Raw genomic sequence first — 22,919 nt, forward strand, 5'->3', positions numbered from 1 at the left:
GACCTGGATTGAGTGCCTGGCCCTGCTATTGCAGGTATATGGGGAGTGAACAAGTGAATGGGATCTCTCTCTTCTCACCCCGCCCCGTCTCTTTGTGTCTGCCTAAAGAAAGAACATAGACATGCCTATTTTTTGGTGCCTTGCCTATGTCTGGTTCCAGAGAGCTCAGAAGCTTAAAATATTTTGGCTGCCACTAGAAGAAACAGCTTATTGACTTCTAAATTCTTGTTCCATATTTTTTTAGGCAAGGGGTATATTATTAACAAGTCAACCATTATTACTTTCTGAGCAATAGCCAGAAATAATAATAATAATAATAATAATAATAAAAGCAACTAACAGGTATGAAACCCTTACTGTCCTTTTTTCTTTAATCTTTTCAAAAAATATTTATTCTCATTTTTTTTTTCTATTTGAAAGGCAGAGAGACAGAGACAGAAAGAGAGGGACAGAGAGATCTTTGATGTGTTGGTTCACTCCCCAAATGCACATAAAAGCTGGGACTGGGCCAGGCTGAAGCCAGGAGAGAATCCTATCTGGGTCTCCCACAGGGGTGGCTGCCTCCCAGGGTGTGTATGAGCAGGAAGCTAGAATTAGAAGTTGAATAGCTGACACTCAAACCCAGGCACTCCAACATGGGATGTGGGCATCCCAAGTGATACGGGATAGGCAGGTAACTAGCTAGATCTGCGAGGCTGGAAGCCATCGCCTCCCCCTCCCCCACTGTGCATCCTCCTACTTGTCAATCAAACCCTCCCAGGGATGCGTCTCCTTCATAGGAGGCCTGTGGGAGACACGCCCCCATCCCCGAGCTCCTCAAAGAGGCCGACAACTGGGAGAGCCGTCTCTCCTGCTGGACACCACTGCTGGAGGAGGGGCTGAGGGGTCTTCTCTCTCTGTCCCCGCCCCATGCCCTCCTTCTCCTGGGCCCACTGCCCACTCCTGCTTGGGAATGTGTGGGGCAACCCCAAGCTTGTGTGTGTGTGTGTGTGTGTGTGTGTCTTACACATGCCAGCATTAAGGATTCCTCTCCATGCATGGCAGGAGCCTGGAATAAAAATAAAGGCCACTTGCCCCACTGCGTAAGCACCACCGCTCCTTTCACAGAGGTGCGGAGAGTTTGTCACTCCCGAGCCAGCGCTGGCCCCTATGTCGGCTGACTGCTGCCCTTGCACAGTTCCCTTCGGGTGTCTGGAACCTCTCGCGCTCGCTCGCTTGTCTCTGGGCCCTTCCCTTGGAAAATTCCTCCTGCTCTAGTTAATTTCCACTCACCCTTGGGGCCAGTGCTTTCTACGCCTTCCCTGGCTCCAGGAGCTTCCTCTTCTCCAGTCTCTTTCGGGAGTGGGAAGGGCTTCCAAGCCAACAGGCAGCACCAAGAAAGCCCCTTCCTGCAGGGTCCCTGGGGACTCTCACCCCAACTTGGGACAGTCCCATAGGAGGCAGGCTGAAGCCTTGTTGGGCCTTCCCAGGTTCTTCAAAAAGTTCCTGGAAAATAGTATTATAAAAAACAAAAAACAACCCCCCCACCAACACACACAGTTCACAGATTTCAACTTTTTCACTGAAATAAACTTAATTCCATTTCCCAGTGGAAATGTCTTAAGAACCCCTCCCCCTTCCCGACCCCAAAGCCCCTTCCTAGGAGGAGGAGGTCTCCCCAGAAAATGTCCTGCCTTTTGTCACCCGACCACTCAGACCCGGAGCCTCCCAAAAGAGGCCGAGCCGCCTCTGGTGCTGTACCGGCCCCACCTCCACAGGTGCTCTGGGTGACTCAGCACTCAGCGATTCCCGAGCAGAGGGCGTGGCCCTTGCACCTGGAGCAGCTGGCAGGTTAAGGGCTCCCTCAGAACTCCCCCACCCATTACCGCTCTGCCGAGGTGGGGCTGTGACCCTCGGGGACCACGCGGGACTGCTTCTCGGAACAGATCCTCCTGTCTGATAGAAGATACTTGCGGAGTGACCGCAGGAAGTCCCGCAAGGCAACTCAGCTTAGAGAATACTTAGCAGTGGCCAGAAGCACTCACACCGTGCGTGGTGGAGCCCAGATTCTGAACCGCATTTGGGCAAGTCCAAAAGTCAGCCCTTTGTGTCCGTGGGGACTGAGAGCCTGGAACCCACTGGGATCAGAGCTGCCAAGTTCTGGACTGTGGCATATCCCTTGCACCTAGTCCTTGCATTTTGACGTTGTTGCAAGGGAGGTGGACATTTTGGTGGAGGGGAGGGGTGCATATTAACATCAGTGTTTTAGAGGAAATTAAATGGAACCATTCAGGTAAAATGACACTCATTCAACAGTCAACAGGTCATTTTCAGGGATGAACAGTAAATTCATTCAATGCCTGTTTACCTAGAGGGTTTACCAAGAGGATTAGAGAGGAAGGAATTCTTTTTTAAAAGTTTATTTTATTTATTTCAAGGCAGAGTTGCAGAGAGAGGAGACACACACACACACACACACACACACACACATAGATTTTCCATCTGCTGGTTCATTCCTCACATGGGTGTCACAGGTGGCAGCTTAACCTGTTACGGCACAACTCGGGCCCCAAGAAGAGAGAATTCCTGTGCTAACTCTTGCTGAAGTGGGTTTGGACACAGGAACCCGGGGCACAAAAGCTGCCTGTTCAGTTAAAAAGAAATCATTGCTTCTTTCCTAATAGATTAGCCTTTTTCTTAGGAGCCACAGCAGATGGTATGGTCAATCAGGACGAAAAAACCCACAGGTGGAATTTTACAAATTGGAGACAGTTTCTTTATAGAAATGGCATCTTCTCATCCGACAAGTCAAGGCAGCTCCTAGAACTATGACACACCTCTACCTCAGCCACACACATCCCCTAAGACAATGGCAACCACATCCAAACCATGATTCAAAGGAATTGGATTGAATTCCTGACACATTCAAATTCTTTATGGATGTATTAAGCAGAAAAACAGCAACTGGTTTTTTTTTTTTTTTAATTATTTATTTACTTGAAAGGCAGAGTTAGAGAGAGACAGACAGGGAGAGACAGAGAGAGATCTTCTATCCACTGGTTCACTCCCCAGTTGGCCACAACAGCCAGAATTGGGCAGGTCCAAAGCCAGGAGCCAGGAGCTTCTTCTGGGTCTTCCATGTGGGTGCAGGGGCCTAAGCACTTGGGCCATCTTCCACTGCTTTCCAGGCCATAACACACAGCTGGATGGGAAGTAGAGCAGCCAGGACTCAAACCAGTGCCCATACGGAATGCCGGCACAACAGGCTGCAATTTTTTAAAATTTTTATTTATTTGAAAGATGGAGTTACAGAGAGGTAGAGCCAGAGAGAGATCTTCCATTCTGCTGGTTCACTCCCCAAATGACCACATTGGATAGAACTGAGATGATCCGAAGCCAGGAGCCAGGAGTTTATTCCAGGTCTCCCACAGGGGTACAGGGCCCAGGGACGTGGGCCATCTTTCACTGCTTTCCCTGGCCATAGCAGAGAGCTGGTCAGAAGAGGAGCAGCTGAGACTCAAACCGGCATCCATATGGGATACAGCTCTGCAGGCTGGGGCTTTAACTCGCCTTGCCACAGCACCAGCACCACAACTTTACCTTATATGCCACAGCCCCAGCCTACAGCAGCTGTCTTGATCTGCAGTCTTGTTGTACCATATCCAATCCTAAGAACAGAAATGGCTATTATTTTTTGAAGTACTCACCCATCTATTAGCCACTGCGTGAACTGTTGCCCACGCATCATTCCAGCTCAAGCTCACAAGATGGTGAGACACAGGTATGGTTGTTTCTGGAGGAAAGCAAGTGCAACTGAAGGGACACAAAGTGACTTCCTCAAGGTCCGACAGTTGGGAAGAGGCCTGGCCAGATGCCACGTCCAAGGTCTAGCCATTTTCTCTGCCCAGCAAGTGGACAGAATATTTGATACTCTGGCGGGATTAGATAAATCTGTTTTGTATGGTTTTTATAATGAAATCACGTGTCCACAGAACAAGGACTTTTTCACTCTTTTTTAAAAAGTTTACTTATTTTTATTTATGTGAAAGGCAGAGAGAAAGAGAGAGAGAGGGAGAGAGAGAGAGGCATCTTTCATCCACTGGTTCACTCTCCAGTTGTCTGCAACAGCCAGGACTGAGACAGGCTGAGCCGGGAGCCAAGACTCCATCAGGGTCTTCCACGTGGGTGACAGGGACCCAAGTACTTGAGCCATCATCTGCTGCCTCCCAGACTGTGCATTGGCAGGTAGCTGGATGTGAAGGTGAGGCAGGACTCAGTTCCAGACACTGTCATATGGGAAATGGACGTCCCAAGCAGTGGCATAACCTGCTGTACCACGACACCCATGCCAAAGACTTTCCCTTGTTGGAAAAGAGTGCAGAAGGGCAAGCATTTGGCTCATTTGTTAAGTTGCCACTTGGGATACCGGCATCCCATATCAGAGTGCCTGGGTTTGGGTCCTGGCTCTGCTTTTCTTCCAGCTTCCTGCTAATGTGCACCCAGACCATTAGCAGGGAGCTGGATCAGACGTGGAACAGCCAAGACATGAACCAGTGCCCATATGGGATGTTGGCATCACAGGTAGTGGCTTTACCCATGCCAGCCCCCTCTTTCCTTTCTGATCTTCAGTCATTGTGAGGAAAATAGAACAAAAAACAGAGGCAGAGAAGGGTTAAGTACCTTGCTACAAGTCACACAGGTGAGCCGACCTTGAACTCAAGCAGGCAAGGTGGCACCTGGCTCCAGGCCTGGAACCTCCTTGCTGCACTGACCTTGGGGAACAGCCTTGTGAACACATCCTGGACCCTCTTGGACCTCTGCTGTCTACCTGGAGCCTCCATGCAGAGTCCATGTTATCTGCATGAGGTCTGTTACTACACAGAACTGAGTGCAAATCCTGGCTAGTTGTGTGGCCTTGGACAGATGGCTGTACCTCTTTGAGCTTCAATTTCTGCATCTATAAAAGAGAAGGCCATACTAGTACCTGTCTCCTGGAACCCTGATGTGGCCACAAATCAGCAGGTGCAGGAGAAACACATAGCTCAGAGTGGACAACATAGCGCACATTCAATGAACGGCTATTTCCTCATCATTCCCCACTTGGCAGGCTGTAGCTCAGCCCACTCCACACCTCCTCTGCCTCTTTCCCAGTCTCCAGGAGGCCAAACTGCCTGGAATAAGTGAGGAACACATTTCTCCTCCAGGCCTCTCTAATTGATTTCCTTGGCAAATCCTCACCCCCATCCTCCTTTGCTAGGGTTTGAATGAGTCCCCCCAAATCCATGCATTGGCAGCTTCATCCTCAGTGGGACATGGTGGTCGGGCGGTCCTCAGGAGTGGATTCCTAAGTGGTTCCTGATGAAAGCATGGATTACGTGCAGCTTCCTTTCCTTTCTCTCTCTGTCGTGTCTCCGCCTCTCCATCTCTCTCTCCTCTGCCCTTCCACTTGCTCTTGTAGGATGACACAGCAGAAACGGTCACTGGATGAGTTGACCTTGAACTTTGAAGCCTCCAGAGCTGTAAGAAATTAATCTCTGTTCTTTATAAATTACCCAGTTATAGCGGCAGAAAAAACATCATCCACTCCTGTCCACTCAGCTGTCACTATGACTCCTACTCAATTAGGAAGGCCTTGTGATCCCTCCACTTCGACCCTAAATCTTTGTATCTTCTCTTCCCCTCCCTTCCTCTTCCTCTGTACAGAAATTTACTTAATGTCTACCCTGTGTTAGGTGCTAAGGGTACTGTGATGAACAGAATAGACACGATCTCTTCTTATACAGAGAGCAATGACTCATGGGGAAGGCAGCCATTCATCAAATAATTAATTATATATTGAGACGAGTACTATACTAACAAATGAAACACACCGGGCCCAGATCTGGACTGGGCTGGGAGCCAGGGGAGGCGTCTGCAGCATGAGGCTCTCGGGTCGTGGAGGACCCACTTTGTGACAGCTCAACCACATGGCTGACAAGTTGGTGCTTGGCTGTCGGTTGGGAATGAGGCCAGGGCGTGGGCAGTGGTCCCACTCCCTCTCTACGGGGCCCTTCATGGGCTTCTTGCACTCCCTTATGGCATGGTGGCGGGGTTCCAAGAGGGAGCACCCCAAGAGAACCAAGTGGAAGTGCTTCGTCTTTTACGACCTAGCTTCAGGTCACCAAGCATCACTCCCACAGCAACCTCACTTGGATTCCAGTGAAGAGAACAAGCCCCCTGTGTTAATGGGAGAGGTGTTAAAAGTCACCTTGTGATGAACAGGTGTGGCCCTATTTGGAAAATACAATGGCACAGTTTCCCTGAGGAAGCCACGTTTGAGCTGACACAGTAATGGACAAGGGACACGGAACCACGTGTGGAACGGGCTCGGGATGAATAATCAGCCGTAGGCAGTGAAGCAGACCCCAGGGACAGGCAGGAAGAAGGACCATGAATCTGAAGGGCCTGGTCATGCTGGACCCTGTCTGTCAGGTGCTGTCCACGGCTACTGTCTCCATTCAGCCATCATCACCCCTTCTTCCAGAAACAGCACCCTAACTTCCCACTATGGAACCACTCGGCCTCCCCACACTCCCCTCGCCACGCCTCTCAGTGGGGCTGCAAGAGTGGGTATAAGACACAGATCTAGCCATTCAGGATATTCCATACCCCTTCACCAGCCTTGGTGATTGGTTCAGGAGTGCACATGTGACCCAGGCAGAACCAATGAGTTTCAAACATGAGACCTCCGCTGCAGCTATTGGACAAGGGATTGTCTCTCTCTTTGAGGGTTGCTAGGCAGGATAGAGAGGCAAAATCTCTGTGTCACTGTTGCCTCTAAGTGAGAAGAATAACACCTGCTGAGCATGACACCAACAAGGAAAGCAGAACTGAGGGACAGATACTGTGGAGCTCCCAGACCGTGATTAAAGACAAATCTACGCCGGCGCGGCGGTTCACTAGGCTAATTCTCCGCCTTGCGGCACCGGCACACCGGGTTCTAGTCCCGGTCAGGGCGCCGGATTCTGTCCCGATTGCCCCTCTTCCAGGCCAGCTCTCTGCTGTGGCCAGGGAGTGCAGTGGAGGATGGCCCAAGTGCTTGGGCCCTGCACCCCATGGGAGACCAGGAGAAGCACCTGGCTCCTGCCATCGGATCAGCGCGGTGCGCCGGCCGCAGTGTGCCAGCCACGGGGCCATTGGAGGGTGAACCAACAGCAAGGGAAGACCTTCCTCTCTCTCTCTCTCTCTCTCTCTCACTGTCCACTCTGCCTGTCAAAAAAAAAAAAAAAAAGCCACATCTACTGCTGGACATTTTGGTCACAAGGGACAGTCCCTGTGCCCCAGAGCACACCGCAGTAAGCCAGGAGGCCAGCCCTAAACCTGCTTTTCCTGCTTTTTCCAGGCATTAAAAGAAAAACTCACTCATACGTGGAAGCTAAAAAAGTTGACTACGGGGAAGTAGGGAGGAGCCTGGAGTGGGTATAGAGGGAAGTTGGGTAATGGGAACCAAAAATAATTACACAGATGGAATCAGTTCTATGTCTTATAGCATAATAGGGTGACCATAGTTCACAACGACTTCCTTATTTTATAAATAACTAAAAGAGAGGTGTTCAGAGATCTCTCCAAAACAAAGAAATGAAAAATGTTTAAGGAGCAGGAATGCTAATCATGATCTGATCATTGCACATTTTACCATCACACTGAAACCTCACCCTCTGCCCTATAAATATGGATAATTACTGCATCAATTAAAAATCATAGTAAATGAGTGAGCAGGCATCCTTGATCTTTCGCTGTTGAGTGTGATGTGGGTTTCTTGTATATGCCCTTCATCCTTTCAAAGTAGTTCCCTTCTGGTCCTAGTTGCTGAGAATTTTTATCATGAAAAACCACTGGAGTTTGTCCAATGCTCTTTTCAACAGCATCCCTTCATTCTATCAGCATGCCAGAGGACACTGAGAGGTGGCTAATTTTAACTGTCAACTTGATGGACTGACGGTTGCACGGATGGGAGGTGACGCCTTGTTTCTGGGTGTGTCTGCGAAAGTGTTTTCAGAGGAGACAGAGGCTGGAGAAAGAAGATACACCTCACCGTGGGTGGGCACCATCCAATTGGCTGAGGGCTGGGTGGGCCAGTGAGAGGGCACAGGTAGTCAGCCTTCTCTTCTGGTGGGGGGCGGTGCCTGTCTCTTCCTTGCACATCAGAATGTCAGGTTCTTGGGCCTTTGGATCACACTCGTGCCAGCAGGGACTTTCAGGCCTTTTGCTTCATGCACTCTGGGCTTCCCTGATTCTCCCAGACAGCCTGTCATGGGTCTTCTCAGGCTTTGCGATTGTGTTTGCCAATTTCCCTAGTTAATCCCCTCTCCTATATCCTCTTGGTTTTTCTTTCTGGAGAACCCTGATGAATACACAAGGATTCTTTCCTTATATTGAATTCCTTGTGCATTCTTGAGACAACGGCCATGTTATTGTGATGTAAAACCTGTTTATATGCTGCTAGATTAGACTTGTGAGTATTTTGCTGAGTATTTTTGCATCTATACTCACAAGGGACACTGGTCTATAGTTTTCTTGGTCTATAGTTTTTCTACAGGATTGGTGCTAATTATTTGAATCATTGGTGGAAGTCACCAGTGCAGCCATCCATTCCTGAGATTTTCTTTTTTCTTTCTTTCTTTTTTCAATCGCAAAGGTAGAGTTACAGAGAGGGACACACACACACACACATACACATTTTCCATCCACTGGTTCACCACCCAGTGGCCACAATGGTCAGGGCTGAGCCAGACGGAAGCCAGGAGCCAGGAGCTTCTTCTGGGTCTCCCATGTGGGTGGCAGGGGACCAAATACTTGGGTCATCTGTTGCTGCTTTCTCAGACACATCATCAGGGACCCAGATTGGAAGTGGAGTAGCCAGGACACAAACCAGTACCCATATGGGATGTCAGCATCGTAGGCAGCAGCTTAACCTACTATGCCACAATGTCAGCTTCTCCTGAGATTTCCTATATTGGAAATTCCCTTATCATTGGATCTCTCTACTTGCTATACATATACTAAGATTTTCTGTTTTTTTCTTGAGTTTGTTTTAATAATTTGTGTATTTCTAGGGATTTATTAATTTCATCCAGGTCTTCTAATTTGTTGACATATGATTATTTATAGTATTCTCTTATAATCTCTTTGCTTTTTAAGACAACATTTATTTATTTGAAAGAGAGACAGAGAGAGAGAGAGAGAGAGAGAGAGAGGAACTAGATCCTATCTATTGGTTCACACCCTAAATGCCAGAACAGCGAGGGCTGGGCTGGGGCTGAAGACAGAAGACAGAAACTCCATCCTCCACATAGATGGCAAAAAAACAAAACAAACAAAAACAAACCCCAAAGCCTGAATTTCTTACATGCTGAGCGCTATGCTGAGTCCTTTTTTTTTTCTTTTTCTTTTTAAAGATTTATTTATTTATTTTTGACAGGCAGAGTGGACAGTGAGAGAGAGACAGAGAGAAAGGTCTTCCTTTACTGTTGGTTCACCCTCCAGTGGCCGGCGCACTGCGCTGATCCGATGGCAGGAGCCAGGTGCTTCTCCTGGTCTCCCATGGGGTGCAGGGCCCAAGCACTTGGGGCATCCTCCACTGCACTCCCGGGCCACAGCAGAGAGCTGGCCTGGAAGAGGGGCAACCGGGACAGAATCCGGCGCCCCGACCGGGACTAGAACCCGGTGTGCCGGCGCCGCAAGGCAGAGGATTAGCCTAGTGAGCTGCGGCGCCGGCCTGCTGAGTCCTATATATTCCATCACTTCATATCACAGAGCCTCAGTTCCTCTCCAGCATTCGTTTGAGCATTTACCACTCAGGGCTCACTCATCTGCTAAGTAGTTAGGCATACGATGGCTGCACCTGTACTGAATATCCAGACTTCCTAGCATTATTCTTTAAAAATACAGGTAACAACTATCTGTAGCATTTATATTGCACTGAGTCTTAAGAGGCTCTACAAATGAGGAGTGAATTCGAGAACTCTGCAGTCTACATGGTGCTGCCATGACTTGCATAGAAGGGACGAGAGCATCTGCGGATGTTGTCACTTATGCTGAGCCCCGAGGCAATGCTCTCCAGATACCAAGTGGTAGCTGTGGTGGGTTGTGTATTTCCATGCTGTCAATCTCAGTCTCTTATTTGGAGAATTGAACCCATTTCTATTTAACGTGATTACTCATAACCAATGACTTCCTTCTGCTAGTATGCTATTTGTCTTCTGTATGAAATATTTTTTCTGTTCCTCAATTCTTCCATTATTGCCCTCTTTTGTATTAAATATTTTCTAGTGTGCCATATATATATATAAAATGTGTATATATACATGAATATATTCTGTTTCTTAATGGTTGCCCTGGTAATTATAACACCTTAATTTATAATGAACTAGTTTGAATTAATGCCTACTTAGCTTCAAAAGTATATAAAGTTTTATTCCTGTATAGCTCCTTTATTCCCATTATTCTATTATTGTAAAAAATTGCAGCTATATATACTGCACACCCATCAACATAGATTTTAATTATTGCTCTAAGGAATTTTTAAAAAATCTTTATATATTTATTTTTATTTGATAGGTAGAGTCATAGACAGTGAGAGAGAGAGAGACAGAGAGAAAGGTCTTCCTTCTGTTGGTTCACCCCCTAAATGGCCGCTACAGCAGGTGTGCTGTGCCCATCCGAAGCCAGAAGCCAGGTGCTTCTTCCTGGTATCCCAAGAGGGTGCAGGGCCCAAGCACTTGGGCCATCCTCCACTGCTCTCCCGAGCCACAGCAGAGAGCTGGACTGGAAGAGGAGCAACCAGGACTAGAACACGGCGCCCATATGGGATGCCAGCGCTGCAGGCAGAGGATTAACCAAGTGAGCCACAGCACCAGCACCAGGAGTTTTTTTTAAGAAGATTTATTTACTTATTTGAAAGTCAGAGTTACACAGAAAGAGAGGCAGAGAGAGAGAGAGAGAGAGGTATTCCATCCACTGGTTCACTCCCCAGTTGGCCGCAAAGACCTGAGCTACACCAATCCGAAGCCAGGAGCCAGAAGCTTCTTCCAGGTCTCCCATGTGGGTGGCATAGGCCCGAGTACCTGACTCATCATCCACTGCTTTCCCGGGAGCACTAGCAGGGAGCTGGGTCGGAAGCAGAGCAGATGGCACTCAAACTGGCACTCCGATATGGGAAGCCAGCATCACAAGCCGCAGCTTAACCTACTGCGCCACAGTGTTCCTTCCCTGCCATCTGTAACTCCAGCCAGCACTGGGCACAGTGCGGGAATGGAAGAAAAGGCCCCGAGTACGTTCTAGAGAGAATCCACGAGACGAGGCCCAGTGACCAGGAGCTTGGGCTTGGGCCACTGGGAGGTTGTAGAATGAATTCAGCTGCTCTGCTGGGCAGGGGTGGGGTGGTGGGGGTGGTAGTGGAAGGTGTGGAAGACATTGGGCTATGTTTTTTCTCTAAGATACTCAAATGGAAAGACATTGGGCTATGTTTTTTCTCTAAGATACTCAAATGGAAGCTCTGAACAGGCAGTTATAAATGCGGCCCGGACAAGGGAAAACGAGGCAGCTTTACTTAGGAGTTGGACAGCACACAGAAGTCAGTGGAATGGCTGGCACCACTGAGAGACGTGGGGAAGAGCGGCCAGTTGGTTCCTGCTCACCACCCCGCCCTTGCTTCTAGTAATGACATCTCATCTCTGGGGGAGATACCCACTACCTTCCTGTCGACCAAAATGCCATCACTCTTCCATCCTAGGAGTTGGCTTGTGATCCAGTTCCTTTTCCTGAAATTTGTATACTGATCAAAAGTAGCATCAGGATTAAAAGAATTTGAGTCCACTTCATTCCTTTTTTTTTTTTTTTTTTGTACAGGCAGAGTTAGACAGTGAGAGAGAGAGAGAGACAGAGAGAAAGGTCTTCCTTCCGTTGGATCACCCACCAAAGCCGCTACGGCAGGCGCTGCACCGATCTGAAGCCAGGAGCCAGGTGCTTCTCCTGGTCTCCCATGGGGTGCAGGGCCCAAGCACTTGGGCCATCCTCCACTGCCTTCCCGGGCCACAGCAGAGAGCTGGCCTGGAAGAAGAGCAACCGGGACAGAACCGGCGCCTCAACCGGGACTAGAACCCGGTGTGCCGGCGCCGCAGGCGGAGGATTAGCCTAGTGAGCCGCGGTGCTGGCTGAGTCCACTTCATTCTATCATCATTTCCATGCATGCACAAGATGACCTATGTGTTGTCTTGCCAAAACTGATTAACGTGGCTCTAACCCTGAGGAAACAATGAGGAAGTAGTGGACATCTAGGCAAGGGTCTGCACAAAAGTCATAAATGACACAAACAAAAAAAGCAAAAAGGGAGGGAGAATTCTTTTGGATCAAAAGAGATCAATGATACAAAATCAAAGGCATGCATAGCTTTGGATCCTGGATTGAGTAATAAAAAGTCAGCTGACATCAGAATTACTAAACAAAGACTTCAATCAACTTTTACATATTCGCAAAGAGTTAAAGAAAATCATGGATAAAGAGTGAAAGGAGAGCCGGCGCCGTGGCTCACTAGGCTAATCCTCCACCTTGCGGCGCCGGCACACCGGGTTCTAGTCCTGGTTGGGGCGCCGGATTCTGTCCCGGTTGCCCCTCTTCCAGGCCAGCTCTCTGCTATGGCCAGGGAGTGCAGTGGAGGATGGCCCAGGTGCTTGGGCCCTGCACCCCATGGGAGACCAGGAAAAGCACCTGGCTCCTGGCTCCTGCCAGGATCAGCGCGGTGCGCCGGCTGCAGCGGCGGCCATTGGAGGGTGAACCAGCGGCAAAGGAAGACCTTTCTCTCTCTGTCTCTCTCTCACTGTCCACTCTGCCTGTCAAAAAAAAAAAAAAAAAGAGTGAAAGGAGATCATGAACACAATGTCTTATCAAATAGACAACACCAGCAAAAAGACAGAAATTATACAAGGAGCCAGACAGAAATTCTGTAGTCCGCTCAGTGACTAGGGGCAGGTGCTTGGTCCGCCAGCTAAGACACCAGTGAGGAAACCCGCATCCTGCATCGGGGTGCCTAGGTTCGCGGCTCAGCTGTGGCTCCTGACTGCAGCCTCCTTCGAACACAGACCCTGGGAGGCAGCAGGGGATGGCTCAGACGGCTTCAGCCCTGACACTGCAGCCATCTGGGGAGGGAATCAGTGGATGGAAGATCTCTTTGTCTCTGTCTCTGTCTCTGTCTCTCTAACTTAGCCTTTCAAATAAAGAAAAATATGCCAGTGCCGCAGCTCACCAAGCCACTTCTGTCTTGGTTGCTCCTCTTCCAGGCCAGCTCTCTGCTGTGGCCCCGGAAGGCAGTGGAGGATGGCCCAAGTGCTTGGGCCCTGCACCCGCATGGGAGACCAGGAGGAAGCACCTGGCTCCTGGCTTCGGATTGGCGCAGCGCCTGCTGTAGCGGCCTTTGGGGGGTGAACCAACGGAAGGAAGGAAGACCTTTCTCTGTCTCTCTCTGTGTCTAAATCTGCCTATCAAAAAAAAAAAAAAAAAAAAAGAGTATTTTTCTCTCTCAGATGGTCAGTTGGGAGAATGATGAGAATGATGACACAAGTTTGAGAAACACTAGTCTATGTGATTTCAATAGACTTTTTTTTTTCAATAGACTCTTAGCCACCACTACTATTACTGTAGCGGCAAATGCTTTTGGAATACTGACTACATCACATACGTATGTAAACATTTTACATGCACGTACCCATTGACTCCTTATAGTAACCATGTGAACAGATACTATTCTCATTTCCTCTCTGTACGTGGGGAAGCGGAGGCAGAGAGGGGTTGCTAAGAAACAGGGATGGCTTAAAGGCCATGAAGGCAATGCTGAAAGGCACCTACAGCCACAAAAAGATCTGTCCGTCTCCCACCTTCTGGCCGCCCAGACACCCTTGGAACAGGCCCCCAGGAGGGACAAACTTGGCCACTATGCTCCCTGTCCCCGGAGCCTGCCCTGAAGAAAACAATGCCCTTGTGTTCCCTGTGAATGTCAAGGCCAATGAGCCTGGATCAAACAGGCTGTGAAGGAATTGCACACTTAAGGGGCCAAGGTCAACACCCCGGCCAGGCCTGAGGAGGGGAGGGAAGCATACGTTCCGCCAGCTCCCGACTGAGAAGCGTTGGATGCTGCCAATAAAATGGGATGTATATGAGCCCAGCTGGCTAATTCAACATGTATAGTTTTTTCCCACCATTATCAAAAAATAAAAAGGGAAAGAAATAGAGCTGAAGTTTAATCTCAGAGTCCGATCTACTTACGGTGTTGCTATGCTGACCACAGCGCTGACGTCATGAGCGCCAGAAGCCTCTGTTAGAAGGAAGATGCACGAGCTGCACCTCGGACCTGCTGATCCAGATATTCCAGGAATGGTTGTTTTACACAGTTCCTCCGAGGCTTCTGACGTGCACACAGCCTGGCGACTCCACCTCACTGATCCCAAGCCTTCCCCTCCAAACTCCGGCTGTCAGGGGCATGTGCACATCTTCGTCAGTTCCTTGTGGGTTAAGGAAACGATGATTCAACAGCGCGGTGAGGAACCAGGACTCGGGGGCAGGTGTTGTGGTACAGCAGGTTAAGCTGTCATTTAGGATACCTGAGCCCTGTATCGGAGTGCTCTGCCTCTGATCTGGCTTCCTGGGAGGCACGAAACATACACTAAACTAAATAGGATGATGGCTCAAACATCTGGGTCCTTGCCACACCCAGATAGCGTTCCAGGCTCCTGGCTTTGGCCTGGCCCAGTGTAGGCTATATATAGCCTATAGGTGTCTGGAGAGTGAATCAACAAGTGGAAGCTCTCTCTCCCTTTCTCTGTGGCTCTGCCTTTTAGGTACATGAAAAATAAATAAACAAGCATAAATAAATAATTAGGACTTGGTCACTGCTGAATTTATGACTTGGTTCTATGCCTATCCAGCAGCATGTTGGCTTGTTGTTTGATTTAGTTATTTGTTTTATTTGAAAGGCAAAGTGATAGCGAGGGAGAGAAAGACTGTAGAAGACAGAGATCTCCCATCTACAGGTTCACTCCCCCGAAAGGCTACAATAGCCAGGCCTGGGCCAGGCTGAGGCTAGGAGCCCAAGACCTCATCCTGGTTTCCCACAGAGGCCCATGGGCCATCGTCCCCTTCTTTGGCAGGTGCATTAGCAAGGTGCTGAGTCAGAGCTGGAGCAGCCAGGACTCAAACCAGCACTCTGGAATGGAAAGCTGGCATTGCAAGCAGTGGCTTCACCCACTGCACCTCAATGGTAGCCCAGCTCTATGGTTTTAAAGGAGGCATCTAGGGGCTGGTGCTGTGGCATAGCAGGTAAAGCCGCCGCCTGTAGTGCTGGCATCCCATACGGGCACCAGTTCGAGTCCCGGCTGCTCCACTTCTGATCCAGCTCTCTGCTGTGGCCTGGGAAAGCAGTACAAGATGGCCCAAGTGCTTGGGCCCTTGCACCTGCGTGGGAGACCCGGAAGAGGCTCCTGGCTTTGGATCTGGCCATTGTGGCCAATTGGGGAGTGAACCAACAGATAGCAGACCTCTCTCTATCTCTCTTTCCTCTTTCTCTCTGTCTCTCTCTCTACCTCTCCTTCTCTTTGTGTGTAACTCTTTCAAATAAATAAATCTTTAAAAAATAAATGAATAAAGGCGGCATCTGTTCTCCCCAAGCCTCAGCTTCTTTACCTGGGAAGTCAGAAGCGGGGGTGGAGCAGTGTGAAGAGGGGTGGAGCAGCACCGGGGACGGTACCTGTGACGGTGACATCGTACAAACCCCTCACCGACCCATGGGCCAATGAGCAACTGATTTCCATCTCCCCATCTGTAGGGTGGGGCTGCTGGGCCGTGCAGGCCACAGGGAGCAGAAGGTCTTTCCAAAGCGGCCAGCAGGGAAGTCAGCTATTCCTTTTAATCTTTTTCTTTATTTTGATGCCTCAGATAAAAGGAGACACTTAGAACAGCTTGACTAGGTCCAGAGTTTGCAGCCTCAGGGCCTTATACTTTGCTATGCCCGATGCCTAGGACACTACCCCAACTCCCAGAGGCCAAAACCCCAGTAGTCTCTCCTCCAGTCTCAGCACCAATATCCCTGGTGTGGGTGGAGCCCTCTCTGATCCCCTCAGCTGAGACTCTTCTCCCTCCTGGGACAGTCACTTGTGGCTTTGTATGCAAAGTTGCTGGTCCCACCCTCCTCAAAGCAGCACCGTCTCTGCTACCCCGGCTTGGATTCAAGGGATACAATAACTGATTCCTTTGGAACCTCCTGTTTTTTGTCATAATGACTCAGGATACCTGCACCGATAGGGACCGGTCTCCTTGGGTGAGGAGCTGCTGGCTGCCACCTTCTCGTGCAGGGGGGACCTCATCACTGCCCAATGGGAAAGGCCCCCACGGAACTTGACCAAGGACAAAGGGTGCCGAGTCACCCCCATGTGGTTACACTGATGGGAACACAGTGGGCAGGTGCACAGGGTGGGCAGGAAGGAGCCTTCCACTGGGACAAGATGTTTTGATTCCTTTCTAGGGAGGCAGATAAAAGAGTTACCAGAACTCAGTCCCTCCCCACGCCTTATTTGCAAACTGAGAGGCTTTCTAGACATCTTCCTTGGGTAGGCTGTGGGAGCTCTTGTTCATTTCAGAGCTAACATGAACAATAGCTACTGTCCTTCCAGGGCCAGCCGAGTGCCCGGCCAGGCACGGTCCGAGTCTCCCGGGGAATGGCCAACACAGAGCAGCTGGAAGTGGCAGGTGTCCTCTGCATGGTTTTTTTTTTTTTTTTTTTTTTTTTTTTTTTTTTTTTTGACAGGCAGAGTGGACAGTGAGAGAGAGAGACAGAGAGAAAGGTCTTCCCCTTGCTGTTGGTTCACCCTCCAATGGCCGCCACGGCCGGCGCACTGCGCTGATCTGAAGGCAGGAGCCAGGTGCTTCTCCTGGTCTCCCATGGGGTGCAGGGCCCAAGTACCTGGGCCATCCTCCACTGCACTCCCTGGCCACAGCAGAGAGCTGGCCTGGAAGAGGGGCAACCGGGACAGAATCCGGTGCCCTGACTGGGACTAGAACCTGGTGTGCTGGTGCCGCAGGCGGAGGATTAGCCTAGTGAGCTACAGTGCTGGCCTCTGCATGGTCTTCAGGTCTCTGCTCTGCTGTCGCCTTCTCAGGGACGCCCACCTTGGCCACCCCACTGAGAGCTGCAGCTGGACCCCCACCCGCTCTTGTCTCTGTCCTTAGCATCTTCAGACATCTGTGTGACTTATTTACTCAAGATGGTTGCTTATGGCCCTGATATGCCCCGCCCACCACAAGGGGCGCATCCACAAGGGAGAGATCTTGTCCCATGCCCATTGGTGGGTTCCTGGGGCCTGCAACAGAGCCTGGCTCATGCTGACATCGAACAATCTATCAATCACAGGTGGCCTCCATGTCTGCGGGTTCCATAAGCCTGGATTCAATCCAGTGCCGACAGAAAACAATCAGGTGAAAAACTGTACTGGACACATGCAGACTTTTTTTCCTTTCATCACTACCTACACAATACAGCAGAGAGCTATCTACAGAGCATTTACATAATAGTTATTATAAGTAGCCTAGAGAGGATTCAGGTATACAGGAGAACAGGCATGGGTGTATGTCAATCCTGCAGTATTTTATTTATATTTTAAAGAGAGAGAGAGATGCCCGTAACAGCCACGGTCAGGCCAGGCTTAAGTTCAGGAGCTTGGAGCTCCACCCAGGATTCCCACATGGGTGCAGGGGCCCAAGCACTTGGGTCATCTTCTGCTGCCTTTCCAGGTGCATTAGCAGAGAGCTGGATTGGAAGTGGAGCGGCCGGGACTTGAACCACCGCTCTAGCATGGGCTCCGAAATTTCTTATATTTTGCCTGACTCCTCTCTGGCCTCTGTAAAGGGGGAGATGAGGCCAAAGAAACGGCCAAGAATTTGACACTTTTGCTCTCAATTCTCTAGGACTTTAATAACTTCACACAGAGAAATGGCAAAGGGTCAGGGGCCCCCTACATCCGAGACTTTGTCCCCCTCCGAGGTCATGTATCCTTATTCCAAGTCCTCAGGGAGGAGAGAGGGCTGGAGCCTCCTCTGGAAGCCTTCCCCTTTCTCCACTCTAGCTCTTCCCTCAGGGAATAGGACCCTCCACTTGCCCTGTCCCCCTTGCTGACCCTCCCCCACCTCTCCCTTCAGTGGCAGTCACAACAGCCCCTCCCTCTCTTCCTGACCCCTCCTCCTCCACTCTGCCACTCTCTCCCCCTGGGTGCAGCACAGTGATTGCCTTGGAAAGCCCTGCACCTGGGGACGCTCCAAACTCTAACACAATGCTCCGTACACTGCAACAAGGAGCCTTTGTCACATCTCCCACCCACCTCATCGGGGTCCCTGTGGAACTGTGCACCTCCCCCAATAAGCAACGTAAGGAAGGACTCTGCTCAAGTGGAACCAAGCCTGACTTCAACCCCCTGCCCTCTGTCCAGGCAGGCTCAACCCCACTCTCTTTATCCTCCCATTCTGCCCCCTAAAATAGTCTTCTCTACTTTAGCTGCTTCCTCTCCTTCTTTGAACCCTAAAATCCTAAAACCTAACATACCACGTGGGTGCAGGGGCCCAAGCACTTGGGTCATCTCCCACTGCTTTCCCAGGCACATTAGCAAGGAGCTGAATTGGAAGTGAACTGGTGTCTTGAACTAGTGCCCATATGGGATGCTGGCACTGCAGGCAATGGCCCAATATGCCATGACGCCAGCCCCTTAAAAATTTATTTTATTTTTACTTTATTTGAAAGACAGAGACAGAGATAAAGAGACAGAGATCTTCCTTCTGTTGGTTCATCCTCAAATGCCTGCAAAAGGCAGGACTGGGCCAGGCCAAACCTAGAAGCGCAGGACTCAATCTGGGTTTCCTGTGTGGGTGGCAGGAACCCAAGTTCCTGAGCCATCAGCTGCTGCCTCCCAGGGTGGCATTAGGGGAAGCTGGATCGGAGGCAGAGCCGCGACTCAGACCCAGGCACTCCGCTACGGGATGCAGGCTTCCCAAGCGTGTCCTAACTGCTGCACCAGTGCCCACCCCTGTTTAACCGGTCCTCTGACGGACGTTCAGACTGGCGCCAACCTTCGGCTAGTATAAACACGCTGCGGTGCACATCCCTGGGCAAACAGCTTCGCATAGCTGTGCACTTACATAGTAGGAAAGAGTCCTACATGAAGACAGAATTGCTAAGGCAAAGGCTTTGGGGCACTGTAAATTTTCAGTTGCTATTGCCAAGCCACTCTTCCCCCATGTCCACGGATACTCTCACCAGTGATACACAGAAGAGGGTTCACTAAGGATGAATGAAATTGGGTGTGGGGGGAGTCCCAACAACTCTCCTCTGCTGCTGGACTGTAGACACGCACAACAGTGGAATCTGAGTGTCGAAAAGGATGTGAGAACTCACTGCACTCTCTCCGACCCCCACCCCTGGCAGCAAAGCTTTGCCAAAATCCGTGTTTTGAATTCTTCCCCCCACCTATGGATTTCAGAATACACTGCCATTGGCGGGGATCGTGTTTCTTCCAGGAAGTTTATTGTGTGTCTAGGGCAGAATCTCCCTGCCACCCACTCTGCCAGTCCTCGCCCTGTTCTCAGGAGCAGTACAAAAGGGCCGATCTTTTTCCACATGACAGCCCTCAAAATATCCCAAGTTTGCATTCAATGTCTCTGAGGCTTCTCCTTCCCGGATAAAGTTCCTCTGCTCCTGCCAAACACATCCCGCAGCTGTCAAAGTGCTGAGCCGGAGGCCGTGAGCTTGGGGGCTGCGGGCGTGAGCCTGAGGGTCCCCCAGGCTTGGGCTGAAGTCCCTGCTCTCACCCTTTCTAGCTGCCTGATGTCGGCCAAGTCCCTTCTCAGATTTCTGTCTCTTCCTTTGGATAAACTGTAGAACAGCCGTTCTCGCCTCCAGTGGTTGTTGGCTGGGTCACGGATGACGTCTTCCCTAACAGAAAAACCTTCTACAATTGGATTCCATGATTACGTTGTTATAAAGAAAAAGATAATACAAGCAGGGCTATATGTATTTTTTTTTTTTCATTTGATTTGAAAAGAATCAGAACATGTTCATAGGGCCCTAGGGGTATTGTGGGCTTTAGGCACTGAACTTCCTGTAGTTGATGGATACGCAGGCCCTCGTTGTTGGAAGGAGGGCAAAGAAGAAATGACGCCACATTTGTAATGTGCTTGGCTCAACATGGAGCCTACCTCTTTTGTGACTTAGTAAGTGATGATCTAAAATACAAAAGGATGGTACTGTTACAAAACCCAACACACAGATCAATGGAACAGAAACGAATCCACTGGTTTTTGATGAAGGTGCCAGGAAGAGAGAGGAAAGTCTTTTCAATAAATGGTGCTAGCCGGGGACCGCATTGTGGGGCAGCAGGTTAAGCTGCAGCTTCTGGCATCCCATATCTGAGCCTGGGTGCTCTGCTTCCAGTCCAGCTTCCTACTTATGTACCTGGGAAGGCGGTATGATGGCTGGAGTATGTGGGCCACTGCCACCCATGTGAGAGATCAGGATGAAGTTCCTGGCTGCTGGCTTCAGCCTGGTGTAGCCCTGGCTGTTGTGGCCATTAGGAAAGTGAACCAGTAGATGGAAGACCTCTTTCTCTCTCTCTCTCTCTCGTTCTGTCTTTCAAACAAATAAATCTTTATAAAAAATAAATATTTCTCCTTCTCTCCCTAAACAAAAATCAACTCAAGATGCATCAAAGATCTAAATGTAAGATCTATGAAATTTATGAAATTGCTAGAAGAAACCATAGGGGAACATTTCAAGATATTGGGGTAGGCAACTATCTTTTTTAGATAAGACCCCAAAAATCATAGGCAACAAATACATAACCAGAGAAGTGGGATTGTATCAAACCAAAAAGCTCTGCACAACAAAGGCAACAACAGAGTGAAAGGCAAGACAGGGGGAGAAAGCATCGCAAGCTCTTTATCTGACAACGAATCAATATCCAGGCTGCCTAAGGAACACAAGCAATTCAACTATAACGTCACAGCCAGTCCAGTTCAGAAATGGGCAAAGGATATGAACAGGCATTTCTAAGCAGAAGAAATACAAACGGCCCACAAACACACTGGAAATGCTCCATATCACTAGCCATCAGGAAACACAAATCAAAACCATAATGGCAGATCACCTCGCTCCCGGTAGAATGGCCAGTATCCAAAAGACAAAATAACAAATTCTGACAAGGATGTGGAGCAAAGGCAACCCTCATCCACTCTGGGGGTGGGGGTGGGGGGAATGTAAATTAGCACAGCCACTATGGAAAACACTATGGAGATGCCGTAAAAAGCTAGAAAAAGAACTGCCATATGATCCATTAATCCCACTCCTGGGTACATATCCAAAAGACATGAAATCATGATATCAAAGAGCTGTGTGACCACACTTGTTGCAGCCCTAAGTACAATATCCAAGGGATGCAATCCACCAAGGTATCTGTCGCTCCCCCTCTTCGTGGAGGAGCGACACAGGACCCTGCGCTGTTCTTTCGTCTGCTCGGCCCTCCCCGGGTTTGCTGCTGGTTCTTCCCGGGTTGGCTACTATCCCTTCCACCTCCGTGGAAGGGCAGTTCCCCCTGGCCACATTCCCCACTCCCGCAGGGGAGCGGCACACCGCCGGCCGGCTCTCTCGGGGGCTGCACAGGTGTTCCCTTAGATGTTCCCCTTAGATGTTCCTGGTGCATGCCGTCTCTCTCCTCCTTTATAGTCCTCCTCTGCCAATCCCAACTCGGCTGCCCACACGCTGAGTACGCTGCTCTCCTCCAATCAGGAACAAGTCCTACAGTTTATTGGCTGAACTGGAGGCAGCTGTGTAGAAGCTGTTTTCTTCTCTCCCAGCGCCATATTGTGGGAGAGCAGATGCATAGAATAAGTCTTAATTCCAGTAACTTAGTCTAGTCCGGATTGCTCCCCACAGAAACCATAGGGGAACATTTCAAGATATTGGGGTAGGCAACTATCTTTTTTAGATAAGACCCCAAAAATCATAGGCAACAAACACATAACCAGAGAAGTGGGGTTGTATCAAACCAAAAAGCTCTGCACAGCAAAGGAAACAACAGAGTGAAAGGCAAGACAGGGGGAGAAAGCATTCGCAAGCTCTTTACCCGACAACGAATCAATATCCAGGCTGCCTAAGGAACACAAGCAATTCAACTATAATGTCACAGCCAGTCCAGTTCAGAAATGGGCAAAGGATATGAACAGGCATTTCTAAGCAGAAGAAATACAAACGGCCCACAAACACACTAGAAATGCTCCATATCACTAGCCATCAGGAAACACAAATCAAAACCATAATGGCAGATCACCTCGCTCCCGGTAGAATGGCCAATATCCAAAAGACAAAATAACAAATTCTGACAAGGATGTGGAGCAAAGGCAACCCTCATCCACTCGGGGGGTGGGGGTGGGGGGAATGTAAATTAGCACAGCCACTATGGAAAACACTATGGAGATGCCGTAAAAAGCTAGAAAAAGAACTGCCATATGATCCATTAATTCCACTCCTGGGTACATATCCAAAAGACATGAAATCATGATATCAAAGAGCTGTGTGACCACACTTGTTGCAGCCTTAAGTACAATATCCAAGGGATGCAATCCACCAAGGTATCCCGCACCAGAGGAGTGGATAAAAACAATGGTATGATGCCAACATTCACACACAATGGAATGCTATTCAGCCACAGAAAGAAGGAAATGCTGTCATTTGCAGCAAAATGCGTGAAACTGGAGGTCATTAAGTAAACAAACCAGACCCAGAAAAACAAATGCCACTTGTTCTCCCTGCTATGTGGAAGCTAAGGAAACTCACTCTGAACACGGACTAGTAATTATTAGAGGCTGGCAGGGGTGGG

The 22,919-nt window shown here is 49.5% G+C and overlaps 1 long non-coding RNA gene across 2 annotated transcripts in view; it reads right to left on the reverse strand.

Annotated features, from left to right (window-relative positions):
* Positions 1 to 2,947: 2,947 nt before the first annotated feature.
* The window catches only part of LOC103348573 (uncharacterized), a 40,718-nt gene continuing 20,746 nt past the window's right edge, over positions 2,948 to 22,919 (reverse strand). The window contains exons 2-4 of one of the 2 annotated variants that reach the window (XR_011384670.2): positions 14,278 to 14,513; positions 3,580 to 3,647; positions 2,948 to 3,181 (exon numbers count right to left, since the gene is read on the reverse strand). This is a non-coding gene — a long non-coding RNA (uncharacterized LOC103348573). Of the gene's footprint in view, positions 3,182 to 3,248; positions 5,497 to 14,277; positions 14,514 to 22,919 lie in introns of those variants that run through there. The other variant, XR_001793485.4, reaches the window with a different exon arrangement.

The sequence above is a fragment of the Oryctolagus cuniculus genome, chromosome 19 (genome assembly GCF_051225735.1).
Source record: "Oryctolagus cuniculus isolate XC-2025 breed Fujian yellow rabbit chromosome 19, ASM5122573v1, whole genome shotgun sequence".
Taxonomy (NCBI): domain Eukaryota; kingdom Metazoa; phylum Chordata; class Mammalia; order Lagomorpha; family Leporidae; genus Oryctolagus; species Oryctolagus cuniculus.